We start from the raw sequence: 13,011 nt of genomic DNA, 5'->3' as shown, positions 1-13,011 counted from the left end.
TTACTAATCCACCTTACAGAAGCATTGTTCCATGGTTCTGGTGCTGCACCTCTGCGAATGAATTTTGTCTCTTTACATCCTAATTACCTATGCATATATTTCTAATTTGCATTTAACCTTTTCTCTGGACCTCAATTCTGATATCAAGCACGATGTCCTACTGGCAAAACTGTTACAGCCTGTCTGATGTATTATGGTACTTGCAATTAAGCTGTTTCTAGTTGTTGGTTCCAAGATAGCACTGTTTTGTTTCAGTGATACTTTTTTTTTTAACTGAATCCCTAATATCTGGTGAATATTCAGCTTCACTAAATTGTTGAATCAAAGAACAATGTTCAGAAAGCTCTGAGGGACTCTGATTTCAACGTTTGAAGCTAAAATCAGCCTTCTAACCAGAAAACTTAGTTTGTTATTTTGTAATCTAGTGATATGGCTGTTTCTTTGTGTGCCTGAAGTAAGTTCCCACAAATGTAAATAGTTGAGTCTCATGGCACAGACCTTTAGTCTCAGATACTCAGAGGGCTGAAGCAGGAAGATTTGAGTGCTTGGGCTTCAGAGGAAGCTCAGGGCCAGCCCTGAACTGTGCCAAAGGAGTAATTGAAGAACCTCTGGGTTTTCAAAAGACCTAGGGCTATAGAAAGTAGATAATTGCTGAGCATATGCAAGGCCCCAAAGTCAAACCCCAACACTACGAAGTCAGATATGTATGTATGTATGTATGTATGTATGTATGTATGTATATGAGCCCTGCTTTTAAGTAAATTGAAGGCGTCATTTAGACTTTATGAATTATTTCTGGTGTTGTGCTTTTTATTTTGTAGTTTTGTTGGGGTGGGGGCAGGGGCATAGACTTGTTTCTTGGCATTGTACTTTATAAAAAAATTTTAAACTTATTTTTAGTTTTTTTCTTGGTGGAAATTAGTGTGGAAAGGTCTTCAGAGTTTGTTTTTCTTAAATTTCCAGTGTCAGTGAAAGAGCTAGGCAGTGTACACGACTACTGAGCTTCCAAATTGCTGATATGTGGATATATGTGGTTTTTCTTGGCCTCCTGCTGATCCCCAAGCATGCTCAATGTTGTGCTTCCCAGCTGGTAGATGTGTGAACAGAAAGGGTACTGCTACCTTGAGAGATCTTCCCTGCTTTCTTTAAAGAGACAGGTCCTGGGGAGTAACCTTCCTGTTTCCTGTTGATTGGTTGTTTGAAAATAACACTGATTTGTTTGTGTGATACCTTTTTTTTACTGGGAATCACTAATGTCTGGCATATTTTAGGCTTCAGTAAATCAAAGAGTAATATAAGGATCTGAAAAAAGAGGAACTAACACAGGAGTCATTGAAAGCAACATCAAGTCAGCAGTACAGGCCAGAAGTAAAACTGAACTGGAAAGGCCAGCAATAAGAAAGTAGTCAAGGCCAGGGACAGACTATCAGAGTGAAATGTTTAAAGCTTCCAGCGAGACTTTAATTACTCTTAAAAACAGCTCACTGTTAAACTGTTTTTGTGTTTCCCATGCATAATTTAGTCTGATGCATTTTAAAGTGTGAGATCCCCCAGCAAGCTCTCAACTTCTGGAGAAGGAGCACAAACACTCTTCTGTTCTGTCCATTTTTCATTTTCTGCATTTATTAAACTGTTTGGTTGTTAGAATCCGTACAAAAAAACATTAACACATTTCCTATTTTGGTTCTAAAACTGACTTTTGTACTGCCTTTCATTTATTCTGATGAGTGTGGGGGTGGGGAATGTCAGGATTGATTCATTTTCTTATTGTTATGAAAACAGTGAAGAGCTGAAGGTAATGTTCTTTGAAGATGACATTTTGAACAGAAAACAGCTTGCTCACTTTTCGGCATCAGTCCAGGTAAATGAGCTGTGTGTGTCTGTCTGTCTGTCTCCTTGGTGCTAGAAGGTATTGAAGGCCATAGGTATGGCCAATGGGCCAAATGACAAAAGCTTAATAGGATCACAAAGACCTCTCATTTTATCAGGATTTACAAACTGGAAGTTTTGTAGGAATAAAATACCAAGTGCATTTAGTAGGGACATTTTTACTTGTTACATCTACATTGGTTGTCCTTTTAGTAAAGGAACTGTTGTTTGCTCATAGATACTTGGTAGGTGTTTTCTTGTTCACTGTAAGCAGGTGTTGGGGAACATAAAAACAGCTGGTGACAGAAAAACTGCTGTCATCTCTGGTTTAGTCTGCTGAAATACTTATGTCCTCCTTTTGCTTCAGTGGCAAGTAATCCACACCTACCTACTTAAGCTGTGTTTTTGTTCAGTTGCTAATCCAGTAACTTGGTCCATCTCTGCATAAGCCATTTGGGCATTTTTTTTCCTCTCCCAATTCAGGCTTGCACTTTGAATCTTTGCCAGCTATTCCTAAGGGCTTGTTGTTGGAGACCAAGGAGACCTAAAAAGAGTCCAGATAGATCAGCTTTAAATCACTACTTTTAAAACAAGAAAGAATAAAGCACAAACCATTTAATGACCAGTCATTATCTGTGTTTTTAGAGGTCAGTACATTGCTGTCACTTGTACCACTGTTCAAATGGAATGATAAATGGATAGATGGTGAATGGGTGAGTGGATGGATGGACGGACGGACGGATGGACAGACAGACAGATGGACTAGTAGTAGGTGGTGGTGGGGGGATCCTTCAGATGCTCAAGATTTAAACCAGGGCCTGATGAATGCTAGGATGCCCGTGTGCCTCAGACTGATCTTGTAGCCCAGATTGGCCATAAACTTGTAATTTGGCCACAGTCTGTAAAGCCCATGCTGCCCTGGAATTCTCTGTCTAGGCTGACCTTAAACCTTTGGTAGTCAGTTCTCTTACTTCATCATCCTAAATGCTGGGATAACATACATGAGTAACCATGCCTGGCAGTATTGGAATTACATACTTCTACTTTTCGTGTGTGTGTGTGTGTCTGTGTGTGTAGGTATAGAAGAATGTGGTCATAGGATGACTTGTGGGAGTGGATTCTTTTTTTATTCCATATAGTTCCAAGGATCAAACTCAGGTTATGCTAGGTGGCTGACCCATGGGCCATCCTACCAGCCCCAGGATTAGAATGTTGTTACCATTTTAACATAAAGAAATCAAGTCCTTTTCTGCTAGTGAGTCATTTAACACATTCAGGAGTGAAAGACTACAATATGAATAATTTTGTTGAATGAGAAATCTGTGTCGGTGGTGGACATTATCACCTAAGAAAATGTTCATTACTTATTGGCTGCCGTTCTTAGAAGACTGCTATTTTGCATGTTGATGATTATTAGTAGTGAATAATAGGAACTTAGAATTCAGAAGGATAAACTTTTTCCTTTTATTGAAAATAGATTTTTCCCCCTTACATAATAGGTTCTAATATGGTTTCCTGTGGTCCTTCTACTCCTCCCAGTTTCTCATTATCCTATCTGAATCCACTCCCTTGCTGTCCCCTAAGGGGTAATAATCAAAGAAAGCAAGGTAAAGTAAAAACTAACACATTGAAATTGGACAATACAAGCAAACAAATGGAAAAGAGCCCATTCATGAGAAAGCACAATAAACAGATTCACTCATTCTCACACTCAGAAACATCATGAAAACACTAAACTAGAAACCATAATATATATGCAAAGGACCTGATACAGACACATGTAGGCCCTGTGCATGCTGCCTCAGTCTCTGTGATTTAACTTGAGCTTTGGTAATGTCGGTTTAGAAGCTCTTGTTTTCTTGGTGTCCTCTATCCCCTCTGAGTCTATACTCCTTCCACCTCTGCCATGCAGTTCCCTGCACCTTGAGGGGAGGGATTTGTTGGAGACATCGCAGTTAGTGATGAGTGTTCCAAGGTCTCTCATTATCTACGCAATGCCTGGCTGTGGGTCTCATTGTTTTCATCTCCTACAGGAGAAGCTTCTCTGATAATAGTTGAGCAAGGCACAGATCTATGAGGAGAGCAGAAAGTCATTAGTCATTTTATTGCTGCATTCCTTTAGCAGAAAAGTAGTATTGAGTTTTACCCTGGGTCCCTCAGCTATTTATTCTCAGGTTCTTGGTCACCCAAGCAGGTTGGGTATGGGTTCCATCTCATGGAGTGGGCCTTCAGTCAAATCAGATGTTGGTTAGTTTCTCCCACAAACTATGTGCCACCGTTGCACTAGCTTGTTCTGCATTCAAGGCACCATTGTTAATCCAAGGGTTTTCTTATACATTTCTGTCTTAGAAGCATGCCAAGTACCATCCTGTACTAAAGACAATAGAATGTAGGGGTGAAGGTTTTATGTAGGCACCAGGTCTAATTCTCCACGCTCAATAGTTGTGTAGGTGTTGTCCTTAGCAATGGGGCCTTGCTATCATTTTGTAGAGAGCAACCTAGGGTCTTAGCAACAGCCTGGGTTTGGTGGTTTTCATGGGACTGCTTTGGCTATAAAACTCAATTGGATGCAACCCAATCCTGAGACTGGAAGCTTCATTTGGTGAAAAGAGATGGTCTGTCCACCCTGTTATTTGGTGTTTCAATTAGAGTGCCTTCAAATATGTATTTATTTTAGGAAGGTGCTATTATATTTTGTTTCCATGCTATATTCCTACTTTCTCTAATAGCAGGTCATTTTTTAGCTGGTTTTATGTTGAGGTGTTTGATCCATATGGAGGTGAATTTTATATAGGATGATGAGTATGGATTTGTTTGTGTTTTTCTACATGCAGCCACCTAGTTTGACAACACCATTTGTTGAAGATGCTGTTTCTTTTGTTTTTTGCATTTTTTTTTTTTTATTTTTTTTTTAAGTATTTCTGGCTTCTTTGTCAAAAATCAGATCTTTATAGGTATCTGGATGTAGGCCCATGCCTGATTTTTAGTTCAATTCCCATGATTGTGATGCCTGTATTTATGTCAATATGATGCCTTTTTAAAATTAATATAGCTTTAAAGTACAGCATAAAATTAGGGATAGTGATACCTCCCTCAGTTCTTTTATATTATTCAGGGTTGTTTTAGCTATCCTGGATTTTGTGTATTTCCATATGAAACTTATAATTATCTTTTCAAGATCTGGGAAGAATTGTGTTGGAATTTTGAAGGGGATTGCATTGAATCTGACCATTTTTACTGTTTATCTTACTGATCCTTGAGCATGGGAGATTTTTCTATTTTCAGATATCTTATGCAATTTCTGTCTTCAAATACTTGAAGTTTTTATGTTACAACTTTTTAACTTACTTGGTTCGGGTTATCCCAACATATTTGATATTATTTGAGGCTATTGTGAAAAATGTTGTTTCCCTGATTTCTCTCTTGGGCTATTTGTCATTGGTATATAGAAAGACTACTTATTTTTGTGAGTTTATTTTGTATCCAGCTACTTCAGAGGTTCCCCATGGAATACAGTGTCACATGTAGTATCATATCATCTGCAAGTAAAGATATTTTGACTAAGAAGAATAAGCAGAATCAAATGCCTATACAATGTCATGTTCCTTGCCAGTTCTATTACTGTTACCAGAAACAAAAAAAAAAAAAGTAATAAATTGATAAAAATCCAGTGTTTTTCTGTCACATATTTTTTTTCCTGTCCTGTTTATTTCTTCCCATGATTTATGGGTTAAAACTCAAGAACAATAATTCTAACATTTATCCTAACTGGGGTGGTATGGTTCATTGCTATATACCATCGGGGGGATTGGGAATTCAGAGCACCCTGGACTACATCATACTAAGTTTTAGTTCAACCTGGACTATAGAAGACTCTGAAAAAAAAGTGAAATCATCCTACCCCACATGCACATATAGCATTACTATAAGAATGGGACACAACACATATGCATTACTATAAGAATGTGAATTCATGATTCTTGACCTGCCCAGATTGGTAGAAAACTATATTTTTGTATCAGAAATATGGCTGTTGTGTAACCCAGAATGTGCTATTGAGCAATAATTAAAGAATTTTTAAACTGAAGATTAAATTGGAATGTTGTTATAAACATAAGGGAATGGCCAACATTTTTCTTTGTGTTAAATGAAAACTCATTTCTAAAAGTATGCAGCCACTTTCTAATGAGTCTTTAAAGTAAGTTAAAGTGGCTCCACCCACAGATGAGCTTTGTGTCTGCAGAACTTTGCAATAAATAGTCTGTAGCCTTTATTCAGGTGTGTATCAACAGGAAGAAAGAGTGTGCATAGCAGTGACACCAGCCAGTCTATCTCCTAGAAGGAGTGGCATAGTAAACCAGAAGTGGGTGGTTTCCTTTGGTATGTGAACTGAAGGAAACAGTAAAGTTGTTCTCTGGTTTTAACTGTTGTATTATTTTGAGGCAACTGTGGGCTTTTCTAAAGTTAATAATTTAAGATTTTGCCTTTGTTACAAAGTGTTTTTTTTATCTCACATTTTTTTTCTTTCCTAGAAATCTGAGGTAGGTAAAAGGAAAGATTAGAAATGTTACATAGTCTTTTAAGTGTAGTGACTTATGTTTAACATTCAGTAATATAAAATTATGTATTATAACCTCAACATACTGATTGTATTTTACTTACCAGTCTTGAATGGTTAATCCAAAGAAAATTCTTTTTAATTTACCTTCCATCCCATTTCCACTGAAATCTGAATTTCTCATCACTGTTGATTCTGTCACTCACGGAGTCCACATATTGTATTGTGCTCAGAGTCAGGTCCAGTGCAAAACTTCTAGCACGCTGGGCCTGACCATCCTACACAAAGACAAGATAGCTATGACCCTGAGCAGGACATGGGGGCTTCTTTTAAGCCTTACTGAGGGGAGTATCTAAGGAAGTTAGTATCTAAGCAAGTGGCAGTCATATTAATACATCCTAATTGAATGGGGCTGCTTCTCTAGTACAAAGAAGTTTCAAAGCCTTCTGCAGTCCTCAAAATAGCCACAGGATTAAGTCTGTCACACTTTCTGGTACCAACTTTTTTCTTAGTTTTTTTTTTTTTTTTTTGTTTGTTTGTTTTGTTTTGTTTTGTTTTTTTAATTGCTGTAATAAAGCACCATGACTAAGGCAAGAAGTAGGGGTTATTTCTGGCTTGTGGTTCTAGAGGGATATGAGATGAGCCTACCATCACAGCAGAGGGTAGAGCAGCAGCTGAGACCTCATATCTTGATCCACACATAAAAAGTAGGACTGGGTTCTTCCTTAAGGACCACTTTCAAGCTCAAAGCAAAGTGTCCTCATTATTTTCCTTTATGGTGTTCTCATTGCTAATAACAAATTTCATTTTAGAAATGGAATTCTGATGTGACCCTTATGTATGGCTTATGTAGAATGAACTGACTAAGCTGGGTGGTGATGGTGGTACATGGCTTGAATTCCAGCACTCAGGAAGCACAGGCAGACAAATCTCTGTAAGTTCAAGGCCAGCCTGGTGTACAGAGCGAGTTCCAGGACAGGCTTTAAAGCTACAGAGAAACCCTGTATAAAATAAAATAAAATAAAATAAACTGGCTTAATAATGCCTGTCATGGAAGTCTTATGTGTCTATCAGATTTTCTAGCCCGTTGTGCTAGCTAGTTTTATGTCACCTTGACACAACTAGTGTCATCTAAAAGGAGGGAACCTCAATTGAGAAAATGCTTCCATATGATCTGGCTATACAAACATTAGGTAGAGGAGAGAATCCAGGTTGGAGGTTTCCTTTGGGTCCTTCCCCTTGAAGCTTGGTCACCCTGTGGAAAAGGGGTTGAGATTATGACAGCCAGAGGGGTTGAGGATCAGGAAGACAGGCATGACCTGAGAACTCAACGAAGCAAGGCTCATGGGGGATCATAGAGACTGGAGTGGCAATCTTGGAGCTTGAATGGGTCTGCATGTTGTAGTTGTTGGCTGGGGGGGGGGGGTGGGTACTCACAGTAGGAGTGGGATTCTCTGACACCTTGGCTTCTTTGTCTACTTTTGGGATCCTTTTCCTCCTACTGGGTTCCGTCTCCTAATGCTTTATGCCTTGCTTTATTGTATGCTGTTGTGCCATTTTCTGTTGGTACCCCATGGGAGGCTTGCTCTTTTTTTTTTTTTTTTTTAGATTGTGGGGAGGACAAGATCTGAGAGAGAAGGATAATTGGGGAAGGACTAGGAGTGGAGGGAGGGGAAGCTGCAGTCAGGATGTATTAAATGAAAACAATAATTTTAAAATGAGAAATAGAGACCCAGCTGTATAGCATTTTCTTTGTTAGTATTGATTAGGCAGGGCCTAATCTATTGTGTGTGGGAATGCTCCTGGGCTGGTAGTCCTGGGTTCTATAAGAAAGCAGGATCAAAACAAAACAAAGAGAAGCAAGAAAGAAAGCAGGATGAGCAAGCCATAGTGAATAAGCCAGTAAGCAGCACCTCTTGATGGCTTCCAAATCAGCTTCTGTCTCCAGGTTCCTGCCCTGTTTGAGTTCCTGTCCTGACTTCCTTCAATGATGAACAGTGATATGGAAGTGTAAGCCAAATAAACTCTTTTCTCCCCAAGTTGCTTTGGCCATGGTGTTTCATCACAACAATAGTAACCGTAAGACACCCATGTACTTTACCCACTAGTCTTAGGCCAACAAATAAATATTCATTGACTTCCCATTGTATTCTAGGCCCTGTGCTGGGGACCCAGAAAAGAATAAGGGGTAAATATGTGCTTTTGGCTTTTCTTCTGAAAAAGCCTAGGTACTAAGGAGCTTTCTTGTACTTATGTTTGCTTAAGCATAAAAGGTAATTCTGTTTTCAGGATTTTTTTTCATTAACTTGATAAACCTTGCATGTACAGCCTAATTGTAGTTTAATTTGTTTTTAAGTAGAAGGAGTTACTTCTAATCTAGTAGCTGCAGTGAGTTTATTTTTACTTGTTTAGTACTGATTTAATGAATGATTTTATATTATTTTGAATCAAGCTCATTTTACATAGGATAACATTATAGTTTATCTTCTAAGCTGAGACTATCATTTCTTTAATTCTAGGGAGAACATTAGAGAAAGAATCTTTAAGGGGTAGTACATGGCTTCTTTGCAGATTTTTAAAAGGCCATAAGAGGATAAGACAATGAATCTGATTTTAGATGAGATTGTGGTAATTTTCTGTTTGAGAAAAACATGGAGACAGTAATTTAGCAATTATATGTGAACATTTTATATATCTTCTTTATTAAGTTAGAGTTGGATAATTACAACCATAACTTAAAATACAAAATAATCTTTTAGAATCCAGTATAGTGATGGCATAGAATTCAATATTACAGAAAAATCTGAAATTTGTCCTAGATTTACAGAAGTAATTTCATCATAAATCTTGGAACCTCTGTAGAGAGGATGAACATTGGGCATTTTCCAGTTAATTTATCTTGGCATTTAGCACACTTAGGTCAACAGGCAAATGAATTTTAATACTGTAGATACTTGAATCATTTATTGAGCCCTATTTTGTTATTCTCAAGAGAGTGTGAGGATATGATTCCATCATCAATATTAAAGGAGGACATCTGGAAAAAAGATTGATATTTTCAGTAATTCCCATAGTTTTATGAACCACAATAACTTTATTCAGTTAAGGAATTAATAAGCTATTTAGTCTGTGATTGAGAAATGTCTGTTAGCTATTTCAAATGTAAATAGAGATTTATAAAGATGTGTTTGGACAATGGGGAAAATGTATTGTTTACTCAATTAAAATAGCTATTGAGTTTCCCCAAACAGCCAAAGTTTGAACAAAATAATTTTGTTAACACAAAAACATGATATTGTAGATGAAGAGATGTGTTTGAGTTAAACAAACCATAAGAGACTAATTCAAACCTAAATCTCATTTCAAGTTTGCTGCCTCCAACGATACTGAGTACTTTAGTGTGCTATAAGACTTAATCTTCTGAAAACCCCTATATAAAGGTGACATGTCTGTAAAATCTGTCATCTCATTGGTTCCCAGGATTGACTAGGCTTATGCCCAAGGCTAGACGATGCCCACTTCCTCCCCCATGTGCATCACTCCATGTGTATTACCTTGAAGCAGTATGTTCGGCCAAAGAGCAGAAAACTTCTTCAATAGGAGAGTTTTTTTTTTTTTTGGTCAAAGGTATACAAGTAGGTGTTCTCCTCAGTTAGAACCACCAAACAGGATATAAAGGTCTATCTAAAGACCCATGTTGTCAAGTAATGTCATATCATCTTTCAGGGTTCTTATTTGAAATGCATCCAGGTGCAAACACTCTGAGGAGGAGAGAGGAGGGGAGGGGAGGAGAAGAGAAGGAGAGAGAGGACAAAATTATCAGCATGTATCTCTGAATAAAAGGGAGGTGTTTCTATAATCCTGAAGACTAATAATGCAATCAACATCTTCTTAAAAAGGTATTTTATTACATGTTTTCATGTGTGGTTTGAGTGGAGATACCTGTGGGTGTTGGTGCCTTTGGAGGCCAGGAGACAGAATTCCATTTCCATGGACCTGAAGTTACATGAATGTGAGGTACTGAACATGGGTGCTGGGAACAGAACTTGAGCCCCCTAGAAGAGGGCCAAGCACTCTTAATCACTGAATCATCTCTACAGCCCCTACACTCAACATATTTAAACTTATAAATTATATGACTTAAATTAAATCCACAAATTCCCAAAAGCTACAAATCACCAAAACTCGTTTAGAAAAATGTAGCTAGTGTTAACATGAATTGTCCTAGATCTGTTAAGGAAGTTGCATTATGTGTTGGAAGCCTATGAACAAATAAAACTATAGTTCTACTAAAAAATTGCAAAATAAATTAAATGAAAAATTAGCATGAATTCTACAAAGCCCACTCCAGACAATATAAGAAAATGTACTTCCAAATTTGTTTGATGATGTTAGCATCATTCTAATATCAAAACAAAGATTTAACAAAAAATAAAATAGAGGCCATATTTCTCAAACATGTTTATAAAAACCTCAACAGCGTATTACTAAAGCAAGTACAGCAATACATTTAAAGATAAAACAAGCTAGATGTGGTAGTGCACACTTTGATTCTAAGGCTTGGTAGACTATGAGAGGAGGGTCATGTTTGAGGCTATGCTGGGCTATACAGCAAATCAAGAACAAAAATGAAAATACAGTATAAATACATACGTTTTATTTTTTGTATATATTGGTGAAATATAATTCACAATAGGATAAAGGGAAAACTTGCATCACTCTCAAAAGATGTTTAAGAAACATCTGAGATAATTCAACAGCTTTTTATAATATCATATCACAGAAAGTAGGATGGAAGGAACCCTCTTTAAATTACAAAGAACATATATAAGGAAATTGCAGCTAGTTCCTCCACTGCTGGTGGGAGTGTGAACTCATACAGCCACTTTGGAAATGTATGTTGGTTCCTCTGGAAAATGGGATTCAATCTATCTCAAGATCCAGCAGTTCCACTCTTAGGCATATACACAAAAGATACACATTCATACAACAAGGACATCTGTTCAACTATGTTCATAGGAGCATTATTTGTAGTAACCAGAACCTAGAAGCAACCTAAATACCCCTCAAATGAAGAATGGGTGAAGAAACTGGTACATTACACAATGGAGTATTACTCAGATTGGGGGGGGGGATGGAAAATGGAATCTTGAAATTCACAGGCAAATGGATGGAACTAGAAGAAACCATTTTGAGTGAGGTAACCCAGTCACAAAAAAGACAAACATGGTATGTACTCACTCATATACGGCTTTTAGATGCAGAACAAAGGATTACCCACCTACAATCCACCCTGCCAGAAAAAGTAGGAAACAAGTAGGACGCTAAGAGAGACATACATGGTCCCCTGGAGAAGAGGAAAGGGACTAGATCTCCCAAGCAAATTGGGAGCATGGGGGGATGGGAGAGGGAGTATGAGGAAGAGGAGGGGAGAGGAGGGCATGGGGAGTGGGGAGATTGAGTCAGGGAAAGAATAGAAGAGAGCAAGAACAGGGATAACGTAATAGAGGGAGCCATTATAGGTTTTAAGAGAAATCTGGCACTAGGGAAATGTCCAGAGATCTACAAGGATGACCCTAACTAACAATCTAAGCAATAGTAGAAAGGCCACCTTAAATGTCCTTCCCTGATAATGAGATTGATGAATACCTTATATGCCATCCTAGAACCTTCATCCAGTAGCTGATGGAAGCAGAAGCAGACACCCACAGCTAAACGCTGACCTGAACTCCTGGAATCCAGTTGCAGACAGGGAGAAGTGATGACCATGGAGTCAAGGCCAGGCTGGAGAAACCTACAGAAACTGCTGACCTGAACAAGGAGGAGCTCACAGACTTCAGTCTGATAGCTGGGAAACCAGCATAGGACTGACCCAGATTTCCTGAATGTAGGTGTTAGTTGTGAGGGCTGGGCAGTCTATGGGACCTCTGGTAATGGATCAGTATTTATCCCTAGTAAACGAATGGACTTTGGGAGCCCATTCCACATAGAGGGATATTCCCTCAGCCTAGACACATGGGGGCCTGGGCCCTGCTCCAAATGATATGACAGACTTTGAAGACTCCTCAAGGAAGTCTGTTTCCTGGGGAGCAGAAAGGGGATGGTATGGCAGTTGGTGGGGGGAACAGAGAAGGACAGGAGGGTATGGGAATTGGGATTGACATGTAAAACAAATTTTAAATTTAAATTTATAAAATTATAAAAAAAGTATGTTAAGCTGTAAAAAAAAAAAAAAAATGCTAGTATCATGGCAAGAGACTGAACACTTTCCTTTAATACCTGAACAAATAAGGATGTCTACTTCCATCAATATACTCAGAATTATTGTGGAAGACTCTGACAATGCAGTGAGAAAATAAAATAAAAACTAGATTCATCTTAGGGAGAAATATGTGCCATCATATGGTGAAGTGTATAATTTACCTTTTATTTTAATGGGGTTACAATTAAGGGGAATAAGTATAAGAAGGGTCTTTGGACTTATAAATTTTACTGAGACAGTGAAAGATTATGGGGCTTTTGTTGTTTGACTAAATGTATTTTGCTTGATGATATGGCTACAAGCCTATGGGGTCAGGGAGTGG

This window comes from Phodopus roborovskii, unplaced genomic scaffold (assembly GCF_943737965.1).
Source record: "Phodopus roborovskii unplaced genomic scaffold, PHOROB, whole genome shotgun sequence".
NCBI lineage: Eukaryota > Metazoa > Chordata > Mammalia > Rodentia > Cricetidae > Phodopus > Phodopus roborovskii.
The sequence above is the reverse complement of the archived record's forward strand: the minus strand, read 5'-3'. Positions refer to the sequence as shown.